Source organism: Amblyomma americanum, chromosome 1 (assembly GCF_052857255.1).
Source record: "Amblyomma americanum isolate KBUSLIRL-KWMA chromosome 1, ASM5285725v1, whole genome shotgun sequence".
Lineage (NCBI taxonomy): Eukaryota > Metazoa > Arthropoda > Arachnida > Ixodida > Ixodidae > Amblyomma > Amblyomma americanum.
The window spans coordinates 200,209,276-200,233,828 of NC_135497.1; positions in this window are offsets into that span (position 1 = coordinate 200,209,276).

The window sequence follows — 24,553 nt, forward strand, 5'->3', positions numbered from 1 at the left end:
TTCGATTTCTATCCTGCACCACTGCACCGTTTCGACGCACCTGTGTGTCCTTTCAGTAACCTCCAATTTCTGGTTCTTTTCAGGGCAGCCGTGTTTTATTTCTCAACTGTAGTGCCGGAGCAGCCCCGAGCGATGACTCGCACAAGCAACGCGCAAGGCGCCAGAAGGACGAAAGCGCCACTTCCAGACGTTATTGGATATGTTGCCCCACTTTCGTCTCGCGTACCGACTTCTGATATTACTTTGCGCGCAGAGCTGAAGATTCGGGCCCCGAATTGTCCCTGAAGGGTGCTAGGGCGAATTCTCACAGTAGCATGTAATGCGCCAGTAAGGCGCATTACAAAGTTATTGCAATCCTTGACGCAGTCGGTATACTTTGAAAATGAGTTCGTGCAGTTTCGCCGTGCCCAGCAACAGTCACGGGTTAATGCAGCCCATTATGAGTGGCTTTTCAAGGTACAGCGAGTTATCATAGAAACACCTACCTCACTCCAGTGAGGAACCGTGCTTGGCGGAGAAATTTGGAACTCGGGCTTAAGAAGTATGATCTCTTAAAGGGACGCTGAGGACCATTTGAAGTTGGCTTGGACCGTTGGATTAGGTTTTTTTTTCTAATGGATAAGTGTTCATCTTCATAAGAAACGAAGCTCTTATAAGCTAGAGAAGATCAGAAGATAACAGACAGATGATGCCGCCATCGGCTGTTTGCGCATGTACGCTGATGTGACGTGAAGTAACTTTTGTAAACCCATGAATGAAGCGGCAAATACGCGTCAAAGGAGGCCCTTCAGCTAATGACGTCCAGTGACGTTGTTAATCCCGTTGTACCTGCCAGCCCCTCCCCCCCCCCCCCCCCCCCACGATATCACGCTGCTAGCAAGTGCAAGGTGCACGACTCCATAGAAATTGGTCTACACCACTGACTGGAGGACTTCCCTTGAGAGGCATTTGCCGCTTAATTCTTGAGTTGTATCCGACTACAGATTACGTTTACTGCTCAAAGAAGGCGAAAATGAAGACCAAAACGTAGAAATTTAAATGATAAACATGCCCGAAGCGCGACGTCAAATCAACGTCACGAATTTGAATCGACCGAGGTCGGAAAAATATCCAAACTTTAATCCCACGTCTAACTATGAAAACGCCTTTTGCTTCCGAACATACTACAGCTGAGTCATGAGACCCGGTCATGGAATTTTATCCCCGATGTCCTATTAAAGATCACGCAAGATTTGCAGAAAAAGGCACAAGTCACCAGGACAAAGTCACAGGCCAGCATTCAGGGAGCAAAACAGAGTTTTTGCATTGTGTAGACGCACCAGCGAAAGGATATGGTGGACCAGCTAGGCGCCTGCTGCACATGCGCACTGTCTGGTTCGCTTTCTCACCTGATTATCGCAGATGAGCAGTAAGCACCCAGGTGGTCCGCAACACGACAACGATAAAACGTCTCCACTATGCCAAAACTCTAATGAGTCCCAAAGAACGACCAATGCGCGCCCACTGGTATTCACGATTTCTGAAGAAAGGCTGGCACCAAGTAACCTCCTTCGATTTTTCATATATCCAGGACGGACCAGCCGGCGGTGAGCGGCTAGCCTCTTGTAGGTCTTATGCGTTGAAAAAAAAAGGACTTGTCTTGCATTCCAAGAAAGATACTCGCAATTACTCGCTAACAGGCACGTATACAAAAAGCACCAAAGATTCTCTGGAAAAAGAATTGGGATAGCCTGAGCTCCAATACCATGAACATCCGGATGGGAATCAAAGTCCAAGTGTGTGCATTGTTGATGGAAAAAGAGCGAATTTGTCTGGAAATGCAAGTAAAGAAAAGAGAGAGCTATGGGAAATTTCTCAAAATAACCTGAAAGGAAAGATCGCCAATAACAGGAAATTAGGGAACACAGCACAATCACTGCGTGCTTGAGAAGTAGTGCGTAAACCTCGAAATCCTACCACGGTCCCTGGATCACGTGGTCAATTCTGGAAGAAGTCTAATCCAGATCAGTAATTTAGCGGTGCGGGCCGGCCATCCTACAATTTCGCATAAGCCTTCAACGTGACGTATTGCGTGAAGAAACTCAGAAACCAGCTCCATTGCCAATGGGCATCTCCAGGGCTCATGTGCTTGTATAAATGAAACAATAATCTTGCCAATGACATAAAAAAAAAGTTTGATCAGAATTAATACAGAGCGACTTCGGAAAAAGCTGGAAAACAAAATTAAAATATGCTGTCATTGCGAAGTTACAACTATTACGGTGCGCGCTGCTGACTAGCCACGCCAAACTACACGCATGCCACGCATACTGAAACAGAGCTTCAGTATCGTCGGAACTCAAGAGTAGAGAACAGTTAGTAATCCCGAGGTTACGAAACAGACAGCCGAAACTTAATAACAAAGTATAGCAAAAGCGAAGTACTGCGATGGAAAGTAATTCAACAGCGGTCCGCATCACCAGGCCGATATATTGTAATGTGAAGGACAAGTTTTTTTCTCTCATTCTCTCCGCAGCGCCTCAGAGGCTGGCGACGTAAAAGTAGGAGAAAATAGCGCGCTCGGCAGACTCGAGGAAAATAGCAATAATTTGTATTTGCTATATATACGTACTGCACTAATTAATGAGCTAGCTGTGTATGGGGAGAGCGGCTACCTCCGCGGAGGCTGACTGATGAAATGGCACAGCAGGTACCATAATGGCATATCGATACATAATTTCTGGAACTAATTTGGCGGGCGGAAGTAGGAAAAAGGCGGCACGCACGCCATCCCTGTACAGGACCATTCATTGACACGTAACATTCAGAATGTCCAAAAGAAAAGAGCGCCCTGGTCGCGCGCGAAGCACTGGACTTGAATCCTCGGCGCTCGCTGGAGCGAGCAGGGGCGCGAACAAGACCTTACTCGAGGTTTTTTCTCGACTCAAGTCTGAAAAAAAAAAAAACTAGCGGTGGTGGCGGCTGCGCGCGCGAACGTCGTCTGCATGCGTGTCCTTTTTGACCCCTGAACATTGCGTCTCTGCTTTAGCCGCCATGCGCAAACTGCGGCTCAGCCATATGCCCCGCCGTCACAAGAGACTGCATGCGTCTGACCCCGAAATGAAATCTAAAATGCGTTTCGCGGCGTCTATCATGCCTGCTGCTGCATGGTGTACCCGTCTAGGCGTCACGATACGGTGCGCACACCTCTTCGCCCACGCGCGCAGCCCGCGTTGCGACAGCTTGAGACGCCGTGGCATGTATGAGCCGGGTCGAAAGTAAATGGAACTTGCTGTTGCTGACCTACCTGCGGTGACGTGTGCCACGAGGAAAATATCTCTTCTTGCAGTATTATAACCGAGAGGCACCGGCATTGAAACGCCCGTTCACGCGCTCACTATACCTGCCTAATTCCCCAACGCAGCGCGACAAGGAAGTCAAATCCCGGGACACTGTTCCGTTTATTTGTATGTGCTGCGCCTTCGCTTGTGCGTATCTTTTTTTCCAGCGGCAGACGCTAGCCGCACTCTGGGCACGAATCGGCAGCCAGGAACTTTCTGGAGTCATGATTTTCGGCCCTTGGTCACCTCCCAGGTAGCATGAAAAACCTTTCACCAACGTTTTCTTTTTTTTCTTTTTCGACAGACGTAGAATATTATTTGCCTTTCTTTCTAACATTTCTTAAACGTTATAATTAAACGTTGTAATAACCTTGTCCTAACCTTAATTAAGCATTTCAACAACAAAAATCCAACTTTCTCTGAAATGGTAATTTTGCAAGAGCATGCAGGTCCTCCAGTTGTGAACAGGTTAACGGTTTGAAAGCACTAACAGCGAGGGTGACACATCAGTTGTACAATGCACCACAGCCAACACATGAAAATCATTCATCGCGGAACAGATACCATGGAGACAAGCTTACATAGCCATTATTGAAAGGTATCCCATGAGTGATAGTGATGAATGGATAACAAGCAGTTTTCTGACAAAATAATGTGGTTGTGCGTGCAAATTTATGGCAGACACAGCCTAAAACCTTTATTGAAAGAACTGCTAGTTGAAGAACATCTTTACTGTAATAAGAGTGGGAAAAGTTTATAGACAGAATGATTGAAAAAATTTACGGGGATGTTTTGATTCACGTATAGCGTGGTTGGGCCGGACGAGGGACGAGGAAGCCGGAGACGAGAAAACTTTATACAAACTATTCGCACGATGGTCAGATTATTAGTCAAAATGAGCGGATAGAGATGAGGGAAGCAAAAAAGCCCCGATCGGGAAGAACTCTAGAGGAACTGCTTGGCACACACAGCACTGCTCTTTTTAAAGCCTGCCTCATCTCTAGGTTCCTACATAGGGACAATAGTTTCTTCAAAAACGTGCAATGGGCTGGATGCACATGATGTCTGGGAGGGGCCGCCCACAGAAGGATGCGACATCGGTGCCCTCTCACAGCGCTCGCAGCAGTTCCAGTGACGATAGCGATGGGGGCACCATGATGTAGCACTTCTCGCCGCGATAGATTCACTATCACGTTACCGTTAACTAGATTCTAGTTCACTGTAACCACGTCAAGCAGCCCCGTAGGATTTGCAAGATGACCCGGGTCAGCTTGCTGCACCCTTTCCAGGAAGGCTATTTGGCCATGAGGATGTCGTCGTGTTCTGTCTGCAGCGACTTGTGGGAAAGGATCCCTTTATCACCCTGCCTCCGCCGCTTCAAGAACATGGAATACGAATGCCTTTGTCTAACCCCGGCGTCGTCTGGCTGTCGCAGTCGACCGCTGAAGGGACTAGCCGGCGAGTGGAACAAAGAGGGATGTCACCGTCGCAGCCGCTGTCCTCTGTCTGGAGGTGGTGTCGCGCCGTCGCGCCGTCGCGTTCCTTGACGGTATCGTTAATTGCCAGCGATCCATGAGCTCTGGCATAACAGGGCGCCTAATTCTATTATGTGCTGGCAGTGCAATAGCATTGGCAGCTGTTGATGCATTTATCGGAAGCTACGTCACTTTCGCTTTGATGACGCTACTTTCTTCTAGCCAATGGTGTTCATGACTGATGACACATTTTGTCCTCATAGAGGAGCCACCGCTCATATCGTCACCGTGTATCATGAACGATGATTTAAACACTGCTGTTGACGACGCAGTCATCGGGTTTGGTCCTCAAAGGGTCGGCACGTTGTGGGAATCGATTATGCAACTGTATGTTAACTGAATTTTACTGCTGTCGCATATATTAGCATGGACAGTGAAGGCCATTGCGTGATAGTGGTTTGCTTTCACGCGTTTGTATAAATACTAAACAATTTGTTTGCAATTACCTACGATTGCAAGGTACATCGTGTACGCATTAACTGCGTGCACTCACCGTGCACAGATGATGCTTCTGTATACTGCATGAACACTATGCAAGAATGACTGCACATGTATTGTGTGAATGATGCACGAAATGATGTACTCGTACTGAAAATGTTAGCTGCGCTGTTTGAAATAAACTTCACTCCTCTGGTGCGTCAACACACATTATCTGTATTGTACGGAGTGCTTTAACGAAGGAATATAGTTTATTTTGAGAAATACCTTTTTTGACTCAAAGTAACGGGAGGGATATATGTGCCCACGAAACCATGAAAGATATGTTCTCTGTTCTCCATACATTGGCCCAGCGCTGCGCCTGCCATTATTGACTAGCACCGCAACCAATATAAACACGCCACAAAAGCAAAGAAAGGGTGTACAAAAACCGAAGTAAAGCGCGACGCGCGTCCGCGTGCAGCCGGGGACAACGATAGCTCCGCTCACATCCCCTAGAGGACCCGATATTGGACCGGTCCGCGCGTGAAGCAGATGCCATGCGACCACTCCACGCGTCCACGTGTTTCGATCGTCCGTTTTCATGGAGATAACTTGTAGACCATTCCCTATGAAAGTAACTGAATGAGGAATTGGCGCTACCGTCTGTAATTCGTGGGCGCTGGCAGGTATAGGAAGTTTCACCTCCCTGCTATCGCACTGATATATTTTCATTATTGTAGCGGGAGCTACACTAGGCTACCAGTCGAGCATTTCGCTGTACATGCGAGACGCCAGTTGTGCGCATGCGCCTTTACCATGGTACATGCGGGAGGGCAGTTGTGTGCATGTGCCGTTACCATGGCAACCGGGGAGGAGGGGAGGGTGCGCCGCGCCTTTCCTCAAAATGCATATTTCAATTTTCAGTTCTCTTTTTCTTCTTTCCCTCCCTCCTTTATTCCTTCCTTTACGGCGCGGTTCGGGTGTCCACCGAGATATGTGAGACAGTTACTGTGCTTTGCGCGCTTGCGGCGCCATCTGGCATGACGTCACACCGCGTTCACCACCTGAATCGCGCGTCGTCGCATGCGCAGCATTGCGTATAAAAGGCGGAGATGTAATCAGCGGCTGTATCGCAACGCTTGATATGGATACACAAAAGGAGAGTCCAGTCGCTGCTAAATGGCGGTATAGACAAGAGAACATTAACTCTTCAGATTCTGAGGTTGTTGCCTGGCAGTTGGCTACTCAACAAAGAGAGAATGAGCGTCAGAAGGCGAAGAGAGGAGTGGAGACGCCCGAACAGAGAGAGAAACGCCCTGCCAAACGGAGACGCCAGACTGCCGAGCGTAATAAACGCCGCATAGCCGCAGAGATGGAGCCTATGGAAGGCGTCAGTCAACGGGAACCAACCGAAGAGGATGTGAAGGCCCGTCGTGTGTCTGATCACACCATTCGAGTTTCCGAAAGTGCAGCTGCGACCCAGATATTTCAAGCGGACATGTCTCTCATTGCTATACATACAGTGCCAACAACAAGCTCAGCCAGGGAAACGTACTTCCCGCTGTGTATATCCTGGCAGAGCGGAGCTAAGCCACTGCCATTTTTTTATAGTTATGGTTTAAAAATTGTAGCATTTATAACACAATATAACAGTGTTATATTTGAATATCAAACTAATGTTTACAATACAACACATAATATTATTCGTTGTTTTTCACATTCTAATATTTATTTAAAACACAGCAATAGCAGTGTTTACTTCGAATGGTAAACTAGTGTTTATGACAGAACATATAATGTTATGTGTTAATTTCTAACATTAAAATTACGTTACAACGTAACATGTAATGTTTCTGCAAGTTACATAATTTTATAGCATGATTTTAATTCTCGGTGCTAGCTGAGCTTAGCCCAGTCCCACATGTGCAAGCAAGTTACACTAATAGCCATTGCAACTGTCCACGAGGTGGCGCTTCCACACAGTGGTGTGTTTGGAGGTAGGAAGGCTAGCGGAGGTGTGTGTGCCGTAGGTTTTTGTGTAGGAATTTTGGCGGGCTTTTGCGTTACAAAGTGGCCGGACGATGGGTCGGCAAGCTACGAAAGTCAAGGTGGACGGAGAGTTAGTGCAGGGCCAGGAGTGCGACCGTTGGTGCTTTTTAGACGAGATCGAGTTCGGGAGCTTAGCCGAGGCAGATGGTGCTGGATCCGCGTGCAGGATATGTAAGCGTTTTGAGGAGGCCGTTCGGATGTTGAAAGGGGAATGGGAAGCTAGGATTAATGAACTCAAGAGGGACCTGAAGGTGGAACGAGAGGAAAAGATAGAGCTAGAAACTCAGGTCGCCGAGTCGCTTAAGAGGGATAAAGCTAATGCCGACCTGTTGGAGCGAATTGTGTGCGAGCTGAAAGAAGAGAGGGAAAAGCGCGTCCAGTTAGAAGAGCAGGTAGAAGCGCTCAAGTCGCGGCAGGCAGGTCACCGCGGTTCAAAGCAGTGTCAGGTGGTGGACGAGGCTCGTCGATCCTACAGCGCTGTAGCGCAGCAGGCTTTGAGTGGGGAAGACAGAGGTATAAACGGGCACGGTGACGCGCGACAATAGCGGACGGCGGCGGAAGAGACAGCTAGCGCCATCCGGAGGGCAACAGTCGCAGTCAGGAAGCGAACGGTTAGAGCGCAGAAAGGTTCTGGTAGTCGGTGACTCGAACGTAGCGAGGGTTGAGGGAGGCGTTTTGATGACAGTGAAGGCGGACAGGCGGGTGCAGGCGAAGGCCCAGTCAGGGAAATGCATGGTAGATGCAATGACCAAAGCCCAGGAGGCGGTAGGAGACAACATGGATGGCGAACACCTTGTCTTTATCCATGCTGGTCTCAACAATGTGCTGAAGGGGAGGAGCCAGAACCTCGAGAAGCAGTTATAAGTGGGGATGCATAGCCTTAGAGAGGCCTCTGAGAGTGTGCATGTGACCATATGCACAATCCTAGAGGTCCAGAGGCAGTGTAGCGGAACGGAAAGGAGGGCCATTGAGGCTAACCGTGTAATTAGGTTAATGAGTCGACGACCAGGATACGGGGTAATGGAAGTTAGCAGGGACGTGTACGAGGTCAGTTCCCACCCTTTTGCACAGGATGGCATTCACTACGGTGGTGCCACTGGCGAGATGGTGGGTAGTAGGATAGGTCGCCAGGCAACAGCTCTTTGGGGGGACCCAGAGCTCTGAGGAAACCAGTGTAGAAAAGGAAGAAACAAGGTCAAAGAGACGATGGAACCATAGGAGAAGAAATAAACATAAGCGCCAGGGCCAAGTTAATTCAGATATAGGTTACATTAACATGCAAGGTGGCAGGAATAGGCTCAAATGGGAGGAAATAGAAGAACAGTTAAGGCAGGAGGAATTAATGGTATATGGTTTAGAGGAAACGCATCTTAGAGACATGAGCAACCACCCTGTAACCCAGACTACGCATGGTAATATTGCAATAGAACAGAGGGCAGCAGAAAGGGGGGTGGAACTGGGGCATTCGTTCATAAAAGTATGAGTTTTCAAAGGGTTAAATTGGGATGCAAGGAGCATTTATGGCTAAAAAGAAAACTTGCAGAGGAGCAAACACTGCTCGACTTTGTGTACATGTGGACAGAAGCTAGTGCCAAAGAGAAAAACAAGAAAATGGTAGAATTTATTGCAAGCGACACTGATGAGCTAGGAGGACAGGGGGAGATAATTATATTAGGCGACATGAATGCTCACATAGAAGACCTGGATGGGTACGCAGATTCGACAGGAAGCATGCTGCTGGATATGTGTGACAGGCATAATTTAGTTGTATGCAGCAGTACTGAGAAGTGTGAAGGGCTCATAATATGGGAGGCAGGGAGTCTGCACTCGACGATAGATTATGCACTTATGTCTCATAGGATGTATAATAGGTTAGGTGGAATGAGCATAGATGACCATGGTTCTATATGTTTAGGTAGTGACCACAAACGTATCTAGTTGAGTTTCAAAAGAGGAACCAATGCAGGACTGAAGCGAGATGAAAAATCAGTGGGGAATTTTTACTCAGAAAAGCAACTGGAAGCAGCAGCCAAACAAATTGAGAAAGTATTTTATAGGATAATGAAACAGAATGGACTTATACCTAATTAACTCGATTACTTCAGCAGAGGTGCGAGTCAAGCCAAAAGGAAATAGACGCAATCCCAAGAGTTGGTGGGATGAGGAGGTCACGAAGGCGATAGAGAAACGTCAGGAAGCGTCCAGGGAACACAAATATTCCAAGAGGGGAACTAGAAGCTGAAGTGGATAGAAAATGGGATACCTTCATAAAGTGTAGAAGGGAAGCATCCTGTTTGATAAATGAGAAAATTAGCAGAAAGGGTACCCAATGTATGTCAAAAAAAAATAAAAAGGATAGAAAAGCAGCTCAGAAATTCTGAAAACAACTAAATACAATGAGCAATAAGACAAGGCTAGAGCAAAGATTTATTGTTACAGATCAGGGTATTGACTAGAAGGGGATGAAGCAATGAAACACATAGGAACAAGGATGACAGAAAAATTTAAAGAAATAAATGTGGCACATAATTTATCGAAGGAGGATAGACCGGTTACTGCAATTGCTTCACTTGAGCAAAGAGAGTGGGAAAGGGCAGAGAAAATGGTTCCTAGTGGCACGTCGACAGGACCAGATGGTGTTACGATTAGAGAGAAAGGCAAACGGAAAGGCAGGGAGGTTAACTAGGCAGCGCCCGGTATGCTACCTTACACATGGGAAGGGGAACGGAGGGAAATATAAAAAGGGGAGAGGACAAAGGGAGATAATCACTTTTCCACATGTCCCTTGGCCATTACTTGAAGGGTACACAGGTCACACGCTGATAGTTAACAACCTTGCACTCAGTCCCGAGTCCTTTAAGAACTTGAGAAGTGTCTTCAAAGCTGTCCTCTGCGACGAAGGCTTACTCCAAGGACCCAGAATCTTGGCTTCAGTAAGAGGCCGATTAACCCGCCGCGGTGGCTCAGTGGTCAGGGCGCTCGACTACTGATCCGGAGTTCCCGGGTTCGAACCCGACCGCGGCGGCTGCGTTTTTATGGAGGAAAAACACTAAGGCGCCCGTGTGCTGTGCGATGTCAGTGCACGTTAAAGATCTCCAGGTGGTCGAAATTATTCCGGAGCCCTCCACTACGGAACCTCTTCTTCCTTTCTTTAACTCCCTCCTTTATCCCTTCTTTGACGGCGCGGTTCAGGTGTCCAACGATATATGAGACAGATACTGCGCCATTTCCTTTCCCCCCAAAACCAATTATTATTATTATTAAGAGGCCGATGATCTAAACAGCGGAGTGTTGCAGCGAGGAGTGCGCGCTCACGCTGAAACCGAGGGCAGTTACAAAGAAGGTGTTCTATAGTCTCGTCGCACCCACAGATCTCACACGCAGGAGAGTCTGCCATTGCGATTAAGTGGGAGTAGGCATTTGTGAACGGCACTCCCAGCCACAGGCGACACCACAGCGTAGCATCGCAGTGGGAGAGGCCGGACGGAGGACTGAGTTGAAGTAAGGGGTCCAGACGGGGCGGGCGGCATGTGGAGTTGCCAGTAGAAGACCATGACGCTAAAATCTCTCTTCGGCCAAGCATTCGCAGATGTCTTGCTGCGTCGGCTCTTGTCAACGATATCTGGACAACGTTGGCACTGCCGTGAGCCGCTCGAGCTGCAGCGTCAGCTGCGTCGTTTCCAACAATGCCAGAGTGTACCGGTATCCACAGGAAGACGATGTCATGACCCTCTTCCTGCACCTGGTGTTGTAGATGTCTTAATTCAGCTACGAGTTGATCGTGATCGCCATGGCGTAAGGCACAATTAAGACACTGTAGGGCTGCTTTTGAGTCACAGAACACAGCCCATTTGTGGGGTGTTTGTGCACCGATGTACTGCACAGCCGCACGAAGAGCGGCCAATTCTGGCCCGGTAGAGGTTGTCCGATGCGAAGTTTGCTGGATAATACTGGTCTGTATCGCAGGAATGACCACGGCGTAGGTTGAACTTGTACCTGAGACCGAACCATCTGTATACACATGAGTGTGGTCGCTATATGCGGCGTGGTGTAGGTAGAGTGTCAACTGTGTCGATAAGTTCGATTTTTTCGTTATTCCCGGAATTGTAAGGCGCACGCATGGTTCCCGCAGACACCACAGCGCAGAGGAATGCCGTGCTGCCGAGGTGGACTGTGATGGAATGGACGACTCGTGGTCTTTGATCCGCCACTAACACAAGGTGGTGCTGGGGAATCCTTGTTAGATGCCCTATGTGGATCCGCAGGGTGTCAATGGTTATATACGTCTCAGAGTGGGTAGTCCTGAGCGATTGCAATGATAGCAACTCTTGATGCTCTGCGAGGGAGACCCAGGCATGTGCGAAGTGACTGACCGTGTATAGTTTGGAGGGCCCGCAAATTCGTCTTGCATGTGCTTGAAAGAACTGGTGCACTTACCGCAAAAATCCCAAAAAGAGTGCTCTGTAGAGTTGCAGCATTGATAGAATCGACAAGCCTCATGATTTGCCGCCAAGAAATCTGAGCAGGTGTGTGATAGAGATTAGCGTTTTCTTTACATTGCTGCAATGCGGGCTCCATGATAAATTTTGATCTATAACAATTCCTAAAAAAGCGATGAGATGCACGATAGGCAATGACATGGCCGTCAATAGTTAGCGGATGACGAGTCATACTTCTGCGCGTAAATGCCTCTATAGCGCACTTCTCGGCTGACACGCTCAGACCTTGCTCTCGGAGATAGGAGGAAGTTATGGTTGCTGCCCTCTGAAGTCTTGCTCGCACCTGGAGACGCGTCACAGAGTAGGCCCAGATGCAGATGTCATCGGCGTACATAGAGATATGGACGGCATTAGGTCAGTACTCCTGGAGGCTTGCAAGTGTTAGATTAAACAAAATAGGACGGAGCACTCCGCCCAGGCGCACGCCCCGGTAGGTGTAATGCACTGGTGTGGAGCCATCTTCACACACAATAAAAAATGTCCTTTTGGTCAGATAGCTGTGGATCCACCTATACATCCGTCCGCCGATTCCAACAGCCTCTAGCGCTTCAAGGATGGCCTCATGTGTCACATTATCGTATGCACCTTTGATATCAAGAAAAAGTGCCGCGCACATCCGCTTCTGGCGTTTCTTTTGCTGTATTGTGAACACAAGGTAAATGACGTTGTCTATAGAGGAGCGACCCCATCGGAAACCCGCCATGGCATTAGGATACACGTTATTGTGCTCAAGGTACCAATCAAGACGCACCAGAGACATTCTTTCCATGAATTTTCCCACACAACTGGCCAAAGCTATTGGCCTGTATGATGACAGGCCGAGTGGGGATTTCCCTGGGTTTAGTAATGGTATCATGCGACTGGATTTCCTTTGGGGACGAACAACTCCGTCTTGCCACGAATGGTTGCAAAGGCTCAGTAGCTCTCTACGCGCGTCGTGGCCAAGGTGTCACAGCGCAGCATATGTAATGCCGTCTGGACCTGGTGCTGACGAACGCTTACTTTCTGCAAGGGCAGCATCAAGTTCCTCGCGAGTAAAGACAACATCCAACGCTGAATCCCGTGATGCAGGAGGAACACGCTGGGAACCCAAGGTAGTCACTGCCCCCGCGATTGTCCTGCAGAATTCAGTTGCAACATCAATCTGGTGGCGGTTTTGATGTAGAGCCAACGCATAGAAAGGCTGTCTTTGCTGTGGAAGCGTTCGAAGCCCCCGCACTGTCCGCCAAATGCGGGACATGGGCTTTCGAGGATCCAGAGATTGACAGAAGGACTTCCAGCGGTGTTCCGCCAGTGTGTCCATTCGTCGCTTGATTTTACTTTGCAAACCGCGTTCCTCTCTGAGGTCCCTTACGCATTTGGTCAGTCTGTAACGTCTTTCTGCACGCCGACGAATAGCACGTAGGTGGTATAATTCGACGTGAAATTCGGTGCGCATTCTAGTTGACGTGAGGAAGCCTCTAGCAGCCTTCATTGCTGTTGCTATAATGTCCTCCAAACTGGAAGTGAGGGCTTCTTTGCACGCCTCTGCCATTCGAGTTTTAAATGCCGTCCTATCGATGTGCGCGTGTTTAGCTGGGCCGGACGCCCCAAGACCTGGAATCTTGAGGTAGGTGGGTATGTGGTCACTCCCGTGGGTCTCCACATCACAAAACCACTGGACACGCCGGCGCAGAGACCGCGAAACTAGCGTCCGGTCTAGGCAACTGCTGTATGAACTGCCTCGCAGGTATGTCGGGCTGCCGTCATTCATTACGTAAAGTTCATTTTCTGAAGCAAATAAGGCCAGATTCCTTCCTCTGGCGTTGACTACAGGACTTCCCCACAGTTGGTGGTGGGCGTTGGAATCTCCGCTAATAATCCCGAGTTGCCTTCATAATTGTCTCCAACCTCTCGCAGTCCAATTGAGAGGAGGGGGAGACATACGCTGCAATCAGTGTGAACTCTATGGATCCTTTTTTACTATGAAACACACGTACTGATTGTCATTGTGGGGTTGAACTGGGCAGCAAACGTACGTCATGTCGGTGCGGATGTAGACCAGAACTTTGCTGTGCTCCCCGCATGCCGGAGCAAAGAAGGGCTCGTACCCGGAAAGCCTGATTGCTTGGTATAAGTTAGATTCACAGATGACTAATATCGGGAAAAGGTTGTTGAAAACATATTACTGAAAACTTGCGATTCTTGACTTTAGGCCTCTTGCGTTCCACTAGAAGACTGCAGCGCCTCTGACTTCCTCCCGAAACATGGGAAGCTGGGCAGCCATTCTGTTTGAAAGATCTTGTAGTGCTGGAACCAGAGTTCAGCACCAGTAAGACGCTTCGGGCGGTTGACGATTGCAGGGCCTGTATCAGAGGGCGAATGGCGTTGACCACCGTCCTGAGGATCACGAGGGCTTGGCGATCTTGCTCTGGGAGCCCTTCTCTAACGACCGGTGAGCTCGGCGATGGGAGCTTGCGCCGAGGAGGCTCAGCAGGATGTAACGGCGGAAGCGCTGGCCAAGAATCCGCACACGAAGAGGTCTGATTATCCTTGGCGATAATTCGCGGACTGGACACACTTGGACGTGGCGGCACGAGAGGAGGTTGAGGAGGAGGTGCCATGGGCGCGTCGATGTGGTTGCTTTTTGTAGTAGACTTTCTTGAGTTCTTCTTGCAGCGAGAACGCCTTTTCCGAACAGTCGCGGCAGCTTCAAGGTGCGTAGAATTGTCCCGAATCATTTTCTTTAGAACGGAACGCTGGTTTTTTATGCGCGGACAATTCTTAGATGAGGCGTCATGAGGCCCGTTGCAGTTGGAACACTTAAACACTTGCGCATTACAGGTCTCAGCGCTGTGAGCTCCGGCACAACAAGAACACACTCTCGTGTTGTCGCAGAACCCGCTCACATGACCCAGTTTCAAACATTTGTGGCATTGCAGGGGTTTTGGAATAAATGGCCGCACGGCATGACGGAAATGGCCCACCTTCACGTGTGATGGAAGGCTGTCGCCTTGGAACAAAATCTTCACACAACGGGAATTGCCCAGACGTGATACCCGTAGAATTACGGTGCCTTCATTTACCAGCCTCACGAGTATGGGCAAATCGTCTCGCGTGATAGCCTCGTCGACATCATAGATTACGCCGGAAGAGGACTCATTACCGCCGAGGGAGATAAGTATGTACTGATAAACCACCGAGCTGAGTTATGGCCCGCAGTGGTTCCAGCACAGCCGCATGGTGGAGATCAACGGCTACAATGTTCTTCCGCGCATTCACTCGAACGTCTTTGATTTCGTTAGGCACGAGGGCCTCGAGTTCTATAGAGAGGACTTGCCGGTTAAGCCGCCTCATGTTGTCGGTTGTCTGCACAGGAAGGACGAGGATGGTGTGTGCAGGTGTGTTGCCACTTGTTTTTACAGTGGACTCACTGGATGACGATCCGGCTCTTAGAAGTCTTCTCTTGGTCTTCCGACTGTATCAAGTCTCAAAGCCGTCCTCACTGCTGGCTTCGCTGAGGTACTCGATGGTGTCATCTCTGTCGGGGTCGCTCGGACGGCTGCACCGCTTCCTCGACGAGCTCGAGAAGGAGGCCGCCAGGCCATTCGGATGCCCAGGAGGGTTCAAATTCCTCGCCGTATGACGGGGGACGGCATCCCCGCAGTATACACGCAAAAACACAGAAGAAAGCTGCAGACTGACTGAAAGCGTTCCACAAGGATGCACTTCGTCGTCTTCCAAATTCGTATTACGATTATGTTAATAAAGGATCTAGGACCAAAATCCAAGCAAGCATTAATACAGGTAGTGAACAAAATGATAGTGGATGGCAAAGCCCCCAATGAATGGCGATTAAGCAGAATGAACATGATATATAAGGGAAAGGGGGCAAAGCTGACGTAAGTAACAGCCGTCCCATAACAGTGACATCTGTGGTTTACAGGGTGGTGATGCAGATTATAAAGGACAGACTGCAGGCTTGGGTGGAGAATGAGGGGGTGCTATCGGAGCTACAAAATGGGTTCCGGAAACGAAGGAGGTTAGAGGACAATCTGTTTTCCTTGACGCAGCGCATAGAGATTGTTGAAAAGGAACACAGGCCCCTATGGCTAGCATTTCTGGATATTAGTGGAGCCTACGACAACGTTATTCAAGAGTACCTGTGGGACATACTGGGTACATTAGATCTGGAAGATGGAGTAATTAATCTTTTAAAAGATATATATAAAGGTAACAGAGTGCTTATAAAATGGGAAAATATGTATCAGGGCCTATAGAGATACAGTGGTGGCTTAGGCAAGGATGTCCTCTGTCTCCATTGTTGCTCATGTTGTACCTGCAAGGGTTAGAGACCAAACCAGAAACGAGCGGCCTAGGCTTCAACCTTTCTTTTTTCAAGCAAGGGAATTGGATTAAACAGTCATTACAGGGACTAATATACGCGGATGATATAGTGCTAATGGCTGACAACAGGGACGATTTGCAGAAGTTTATAGACATTTGTGGTACAGAGGGAGATAGGTTAGGTTTTAGGTTTCAAGTTTAGTGAGGAAAAATCTGCAGTAATGATATTTAATGATGAGGGCGGCGAGCATAGAATACCGGAGTTCACGCTAGAAGTAGTGGATGTGTGTAAGTTTCTTGGGGTGGAGATAAATAACGGTGCTGTGTATCTGACAGAGCATAAAAAATATATAATGAATAAAGCTAGTAGGAATGCAGCTGTCATGAAAAATAAGGCGCTGTGGAATTACAATAGGTATGAAGTGGTATGAGGGATCTGGAAAGGGATCGGGAAAGGGATGATGGTTCCTAGCCTGACTTTCGGCAATGCGGTCCTGTGCATGAGACAAGATGTTCAAGCAAGGTTAGAAACCAAACAACGCGGCGTAGGGAGGCTAGCTTTGGGAGCACATGGCAATACCCCAAAATTAGGGGGTACAGGGTGATATGGGATGGGCGTCGTTCGAGAGCAGAGAAGCTAGCACTAAGATGGCTTTTGAGGAGCAATTGAGAAAAATGGGGAAAAGCAGTGGGCTAGGAAAGTTTTCAGATACATGTACATAGGGAACGTGTTGACACGAATTGGAGGAAGCGAACTAGAAAATTGACAAGCAAATATCTGGACAGCAGTAAGGGGCAAATCAGTAATTATCGGTTAAGAAAAAGGTTGAAGAAACATAGAGAGCCCTGTGGAAAACAGCGATGCTGACGAAATCGGCACTGGCAACATACCGGATCTTTAAGCAGGAAATTGTCAAAGAAAATATCTATGATAATTGTAGGGGAAGGTCTTTGTTGTTTGAGGCCAGGACTGGAGTTTTGCGGACTAGGACGTATAGAGTCACGTACCACGAGATAGACACGTTGTGCGTTGCGTGCGGAGAGGAGGAGGAAACGGCTGAACACTTGATACTTTTCTGTAAAGGGCTTCATTCTACAGTGGAAAGCAGTGGGGCTGATTTATCCAAAGCATTGGGGTTTAACGACAGTGAAGGGAAAGTAGATTTTAAGCAGGTAGAAGTAACCAAGCGAAGGTTATCTGATTGGTGGCTAAAATCAAGACAACAGCAAACTTTCACAAGTCATGGCTAAGTGGCTTGAACCACCGCCCGATTTAAAGGGTTCAGTCTTATCCATCCGTCCATCCGTCCGTCCGTCCGTCCGTCCGTCCGTCCGTCCGTCCGTCCGTCCGTCCGTCCATCCATCCATCCATCCATCCATCCATCCATCCATCCATCCATCCATCCTCCATCCACCCATCCATCCACCCATCCATTCATCATGGCGAAGTAGAGCAAGGCGAATGAATGAATGAAAAACTTTTTATTGATTCTCTTAGGGGGGTGGTAGCGGTGGAGGACAAAGTCTTCATCTTGAAGCTTGGGTCCTCCTTGGCCGTGGGCGGGCCCCTATTCCAGGGCTCCACTGAGTCGGGCCACCTCGCTTGCGTGCGCTACTAGGGCCCTTTGGACCCCGAGCTCGCAGCTGGTGAGCCGGCTCTCCCATTGCTCCGCACATGGTGTTTTGTGTTTGTGTAATGCATGATTTCTTCCGCACTCCCACGCGATATGGTATAATGTCGGTCGTGCTCCGCACCACGGGCAGTTGGCGCTATACTGTGTGGGGAACATCTAGTTTAGTATGTATAAGTTAGGAAAGGAGCCGGTTTGCAGTCTACGCCATACTGTGGCCTCCTCCTTGGTTAATGCTTTATGCGGTGGGGGATATTGGATTCTTAGCCCCTTGTATAGGTTAAGTAATTCCTAATAGCTGTTCCCACAAGCGACCTGAGACTCCTTCGGGGTTAACGACGTTCCTGCTCGGCTGGTCATTCCTCGAGCTAGGATGTCTGCCCCTTCATTGCCCCTGATCGCCGCGTGACTTGGTATCCGGATTAAACTTTGTGTTTGTCGTTCCTCGGAGAGCGGAGCTCCACCGAGGATTTTGAGCGCCATACTGCTAATTCTGCCTCGGATATAGTTCCGGCACGCTTCTTGCGAATCTGTTAAAATGTTAAGGGATTTCCCTGTTCTATATCCTTCTCTAGCTGCCAGGGCGACAGCTGTCTCCTCTGCATCCGTTATATCGGACACTGCGGCTGTGAGGCTCGTGATGTGTTCTCCTCGGTTGTTTACGACTACCGCTACGGCGTAGTTTTTGTGTGCTTGGGGGTAGAGGGAGGCGTCTGTATAGACTGTATTGTCTCTGTGCCCCATGTGCCTCTCGTAAAATTCTGCTCTGGCCTGTCTCCTGTTAACATGGAGGTTTGGGTCCATGTTTCGGGGGATAGGTTGTATGCTTATTTTCTTTCTTAGCGGGTTTGGTATTGCGGCCCTACTGTTTTGCGGCTTTTCGATATCCCGACCCAACCTCGTCAGGAGCGCCCTTCCGGTTGTTGTGTTGCTAAGTCTTCGTACTTGTGCCTTGAGCTGGTATTCCCTCAGTTCTTCAAAGGTGTTGCTAACTCCAAGTTGCATGAGCTCGTCGTTCGAGGTGTTTCTTGGGAGATGAAGGGCTGTCTTGTACGCCTTCCGGTGTATCGTCTCCGCTTGCTCCTTTTCTGTCTTGATGGTTACGTGGTACGGCAGTGAGTATGTTACCCGGCTGACCACTAGGCTGTTGACCAGCCTGAGTGTGTCCTCCTCCTTCATGCCGCATCGCTTGTGGGCTACTCTGCTAATCATTCGGCCCACCTGCTTCGCTGCTTTGCTTAGCAGGCTGAGGGTGCGGCTGCATTTCCGGCTTCCTTACAGCCACATGCCGATGATTCTAATCATCTTTTGCTCCGGGATATTCTGGCCCTCTAGTTTTACTTCGAGTGGGGCATCCGTAGGGTGTCTGCCTACTCTGAGGAGCTCGGACTTCTCCGTTGAGCATCTGAGTCCCCTTTGTCTTGTATATTCTTCGATGCAGGCGGCAGCCTCTTGTAGTGCCTCTTGCTTCTCTCCCAGTGAGCCTTGGGTGGTCCAGATGGTGACGTCTTCCGCGTACATTGCGTGATTGATCCCCTGGATTCGGCTGAGTTTCTTGGCAAGATTGATCATCGCTATGTTGAAGAGTATTGGCGAGATTACGCAGCCCTGTGGAGTGCCCTTGCTTGGCGTGGAGAAGGTGTCACTCCGTAGGTCTCCTAGGCCTACTGTTGCCGTTCTGTTTGTGAGGAAGCTTCTGACGTAGTCATGAATCTTCTTCCCGCAGTTGGTGGTGTTTAGGCCTTCCATTATAGCGGCCTGGGACACGTTGTCAAAGGCCCCCTTGATATCGACGGCCATGACAACGTTTTCCCCTTGTTTTGGCATTGTTTCCAGTACCTCCTCTTTTAGCTGTAGTAATATCTTTTGGGTTGACAGGTTGGCCCTGAATCCGAACATGGTGTTGGGGTACCATCCTTCGTCTTCTAGGTGCGTTTGTATTCGTCGGTTAACAAATCTCTCGTACAGCTTGCCTAGGCACGATGTTAGCGAGATTGGTCTAAGATTTTTGATCTGGAGTTTTTTGCCGGGCTTGGGGATCATGACGACGACGGCGTGTTTCCACTCCGCTGGTACCGTCCCTTCTTCCCATTGTTTGTTGAGGTATAGGGTGGGTTGATTGATTGCTTCGTCGCTTAAATTGCGAATCAGCGAGTTGTTGATTTTGTTGATTGCAGGAGCTACAGGCGCAAGCAGGGGCTCCTACAGCAATTCATTAACACTCGAATAACCCCACCAGATTTAATACTACTACAAGAAACAAATTGCACCCCAATTCTAAAAGGATACTCATGCCAGGAGAATGGCAGAACAGCCACTCTCATTAGCAACAAAATTACAACCATAGCTCATAAAGGAATTGAAGACACACAACTAGAACACATCATAACTGAAGTGATTCCAAAAAGGAAAAGGAAAGCCAAAAGTATTTACATAGTAAACCTATATAGTCCACCTAAAAACAAAGGTGACTTCATCAGGCTGTTTGCGGAAGCAAAGAAGCTTGCAGGGCAGAACACCCTGATAATTGCAGGAGATTTTAATGCGAAAAGCCCGTAATGGGGCAGCAGAATCGAAGACAAAAAGGGACGCGGCATCTGCACGGCAGCAGAAAACATAGGTTGCGAGCTACTCACAGACGAAAGCCAACCCACCAGACAGGGCAATAGTGTAAGCGCGGACACATGTCCCGACCTAGCCTTTGTCAGGGGCGCTAAGCAAGTCGAATGGGAGGAGAACTTGCAAGAAAATCTCGGTAGCGACCACTATATCATCAGGGTCAGCACGGAAGCAGAAAGCATCAAGAGGAAGATTGGCAAGGCGAGCCTAACTGACTGGGACGCCTTCCGTACCCACTGCAAACAACTCAAGGGCGACATAACTTCGGCAGAAGACTGGAGCCAACAACTTAGACAGATTAAGGACCTCTACACCAAAGACGTAGACCGGACCGAACAAGCACCGGAAGTGGACAAGCGACTCCTCCGACTCTGGGAGGCACGACGAGGCCTAACCAGGCGGTGAAAGCGCCAGAGGCTAAACAGAAAACTAAAGCAAAAGATTGCCAAAATCACCAGGCAAGCAGAGGAATATGCAACGCAGGTGGCAAGACAGGGGTGGCAACTGTTTAGTACCTCGCTGAATGTCATCCTCAGCACAGCTAGAGCGTGGCACATTCTAAAAACGCTAATGGACCCAAGCAAAAGCAAGGCGGTAAGCAGCAAATCCATCCAAAGACTGATACACCAGTACGAAGGCACAGAAGAACAACTGCTCCAAGCGGTACGGGAGAAATGCTATGGGAAGGACCAGGTGGACGGTTACCAAGGCGACTACCAGGGCGCGGAAAACCCAACCACGTACAGACCCATTACGAGAGAAGAGGTCGTCGAGGCCATAAGGGCGACAACAAAAAACACGGCAGTGGGAGAGCAAGGCGAACATTCTCTTGAAGATGCGGGATTCATATCGTGGACTTCTGTCTTTTGTAATTTTTTCCCAAAGTCGGTCAATCCTTGGAGCAGAGAGCAGCTGTAACTACATGAGCAGCTTGGCTCATGTAGTTACAGCTTAGTGTATAGGTAAAGATGTCACGTTTCTAAAGATTGCGGTGCAAAGGAAGAATTATTTAAAAAAAGCTTACTTTGGAATATACAAAACCCTTCTGTATGAATGTTCAGTGAATTTGCGATGACGATAGTTACGCTGCCGATCATTACACACGAGTAGATTAACATCGTCGCACTTATCCTCAGAGCGCGTGCTTCGTGCACTATGAGTGCCTTCACGGTGTAAATGGGGAGTGCGGGAACAAAAATAAGCCTAAACTAATAGCTTACAAACAAAAGAGAAGTCGTTAAAGCAGCGAGACTTCGATGAGTGGAGCACTAAATTGGAGCTCTACAAGTGTCGTTCTTCTATTAACTATAACGAGCCCTGCTTGTCGTCCAAAGAGCTACACCATGTATATTTTGCGCGGAAGCCGATTTCAATGGAATGAACGCGTCGTAGAGAGCTCGTCGCTTCTGCCGGATGTGGAGAGCTGTTTGTAAACTTTCCCACGTTACCACGTTTTGTCCAAGATAAACATATGGAAAGCGTAAATGCTCACTCTTTCGAAACTGTCTCTACCATGGAAAGCCCCGATAAGGTGAAGCAAAAATTCCGCCCACAGAGTACGATTTGCCAGCAGACCGGTTTCGCCATCTAGCGAGAGTTAACGAGAGCGCCGGTGCTTGCAGAAGCAACATACGGCTTCGCGGCACTGTGGTGCACGACAGCGCGCAACTGAAAATTTCGCTAGAAAGTGCAGCATTAGATTCTTTTATATTATCGCCCAAGAGATCATGTTCTTCCAACCTGTCGCCCTGGCTAGCCACCGCTAATCTCCCATGTCCAACAATCTGGGACAAAATTTTGAAAACTGTAAGACACTGTCATAAAAATACTGAAGTTAATGGTCCATAATTCTTCTGATATGTAGTAAAATCTTTCTTTTAAAGGGTTTCCATCGTTCGCATCGAACTGTCAAGACTGCCATAGATAACCAATGGGGAATACCTTTGACGATAGCACAAACGTGAATAGAAAAAATTCAAGACTGCCGTCGAGTGATCTGCGGATATACTGATTGTTATAGCGAAATCTCATATTATATGAAAAAACGGCGCCCATCGCCGGTTTCCTTCTCAAAAATGCTTTTGTCCAGAATTTTTGAGTACGTGTGCTCAATGGCAAGGATTTTTTTTTTTATCGGCCTCTATCTAATGGCATTAGCAGTGCATTATTGAGAAGAGAAGACAACCGATGGTCTTTTGGGGTAACGGAATGAATTCCAAGAGAAGGCAAATGTAGCAGGGAAAGGCAGACAGTTAGGTGAGCGGATGAGCAGAAATGAAAATTATTTCTCATGAAAGGAAATGGCGCAGTATCAGTCTCTCACCTTGGCGGGCACCAGAACCGCACCGTAAGGGAAGGGACAAAGGCGGTAATGAGAGAATTAGATTATGAAGTATTCGGGGATAACGAGGTCGCAGCTTTCGCAGGACAATTAAGTGCTGATTAGAGGTACTTGGGAGGGGCTTTTGTCCTGCTGTAGAAGTAGTTAGGCTGATGCTGTTGATCTAATGGCAACTCATAATGGGGCAACGCTCTACCAATCTCCATCTCTTACTTCATCAGCGAGGGGGGGTGTTAAGCTGGTTTAGAGTGTGTTTAGTGCATGAGTGCGTAACAGAGAGGGGTAAACGTACGCAGATCCGCTATCTACACCTTGCAATGGTGCTGCTGCGTTCACTATCAAGCATTACTGGGCGACAACAAAAGGAATTGGAAGAAAGTGGATGGGGAATGGTAGAAAATAAGCACGTTATTTTTCTTTCCTTCCTTTAGTCCCAACATATAGTTTTTTTCCCCAGGAGAGTAAGCGCAGGGAAGTGCTTTAGAGAATATAAAACAGAGCTTACGCGGTCCAAAATAAGAACTCGGGCTTTTAGGCTCAGATGAACCCCGAGATAAACACTAAATACTTACACAGCCGAACATCGGATACCAGACGCGTTATATCTGGAGCAGAAAAAAACTGGAGGGGACACTTACGACGCGACAGCGTTAACACGGTAATGCCAATACATGCAGAGTTGGTAATTTTAGACTTTACATTAATTGATCGCTGGGAGTCCTCAAATTACTTGGCGCAGAGGTGCAGCTGTTAAGCGATGCGCAACTGCCCAGCGATGGCAGGTGCTTACATTGGAGGAACTTGTGAGACCCAGGTTGCTCTTCCCGAACGACCAATAATTAATTTCACTGCCACCTGCCATGGTGTTCCGTTTGGCCACAATCCGGTGGACAGGTTGTGATGACGCCACAAGGTCACGTGACCTAGTCCTTTTTCACAACCATCGGTAAAACCGTTTTTCTGGGATGTGGGAAGAACGTGCGGAGCTTAATTCTCAACTCTTTCCTGTACTACGACCACAGTCCAGCGCCCAATATGGCAGCGCCCGCGAACCTGTTTGTGAAAATGTCTGCCGGAGCGGCCGGTTGCTCCGGGGCTTCGGATGCGATGCTTCAAACGGTCGACAACGCCGACGCCGGACAAATTTTTCTGACATGGGGTTACTAACCCACTCGCATTAAACTGGCAAAATGTCAATACGGAATGTGATAGTAATAACGGGCTGCACGGCGTGAGCTAATCTTGTATAGCCTAGCACGCTACAACTCACAGCGGGGGATCAAAACAAGAAGTTTTTTACAGGCCCAGTGAGATGCACACTACAGCCTTTAGAGTAGCTTCTAACTCGTTCCAGCATGAAAAAGCATGATAAAGATGCGCACGCACGACAAATTACAGTGTTATCATGCGCACCTGTGAAGCTTCTCAAGTGCCGTAGGTGCGCGTGTGTGCTAGAACATAGTCAAGAGGAATAAATGAAGGGGTGAATGGAGGGGGGGGGGGGGGGGGGGGGAAACATGACAGCTGTAGGAACGTTTCGCTGCGTTTCACCGGAACCTGAAGTCGGCGGATATAGTATACATGGTCTGTTTTCCTCCCTTGTCACTGTGTATATCCCCAAACTCAGACCAAGTCTTGCGCGTGAGCTGCCGTAAACATTGCAGGTGAGAACGGCACAGCTCCGCGCTGCGTCATGGACGTAGTTTTCAGTAGAACACAGGAACGTAGTTTGCAAGCACGGTTTTTCAGCCTGCCTCGCATTCTAAAAGCTCACTGTGAGCCAGACGCTACCCGACAGCTGCACTCGTATAGC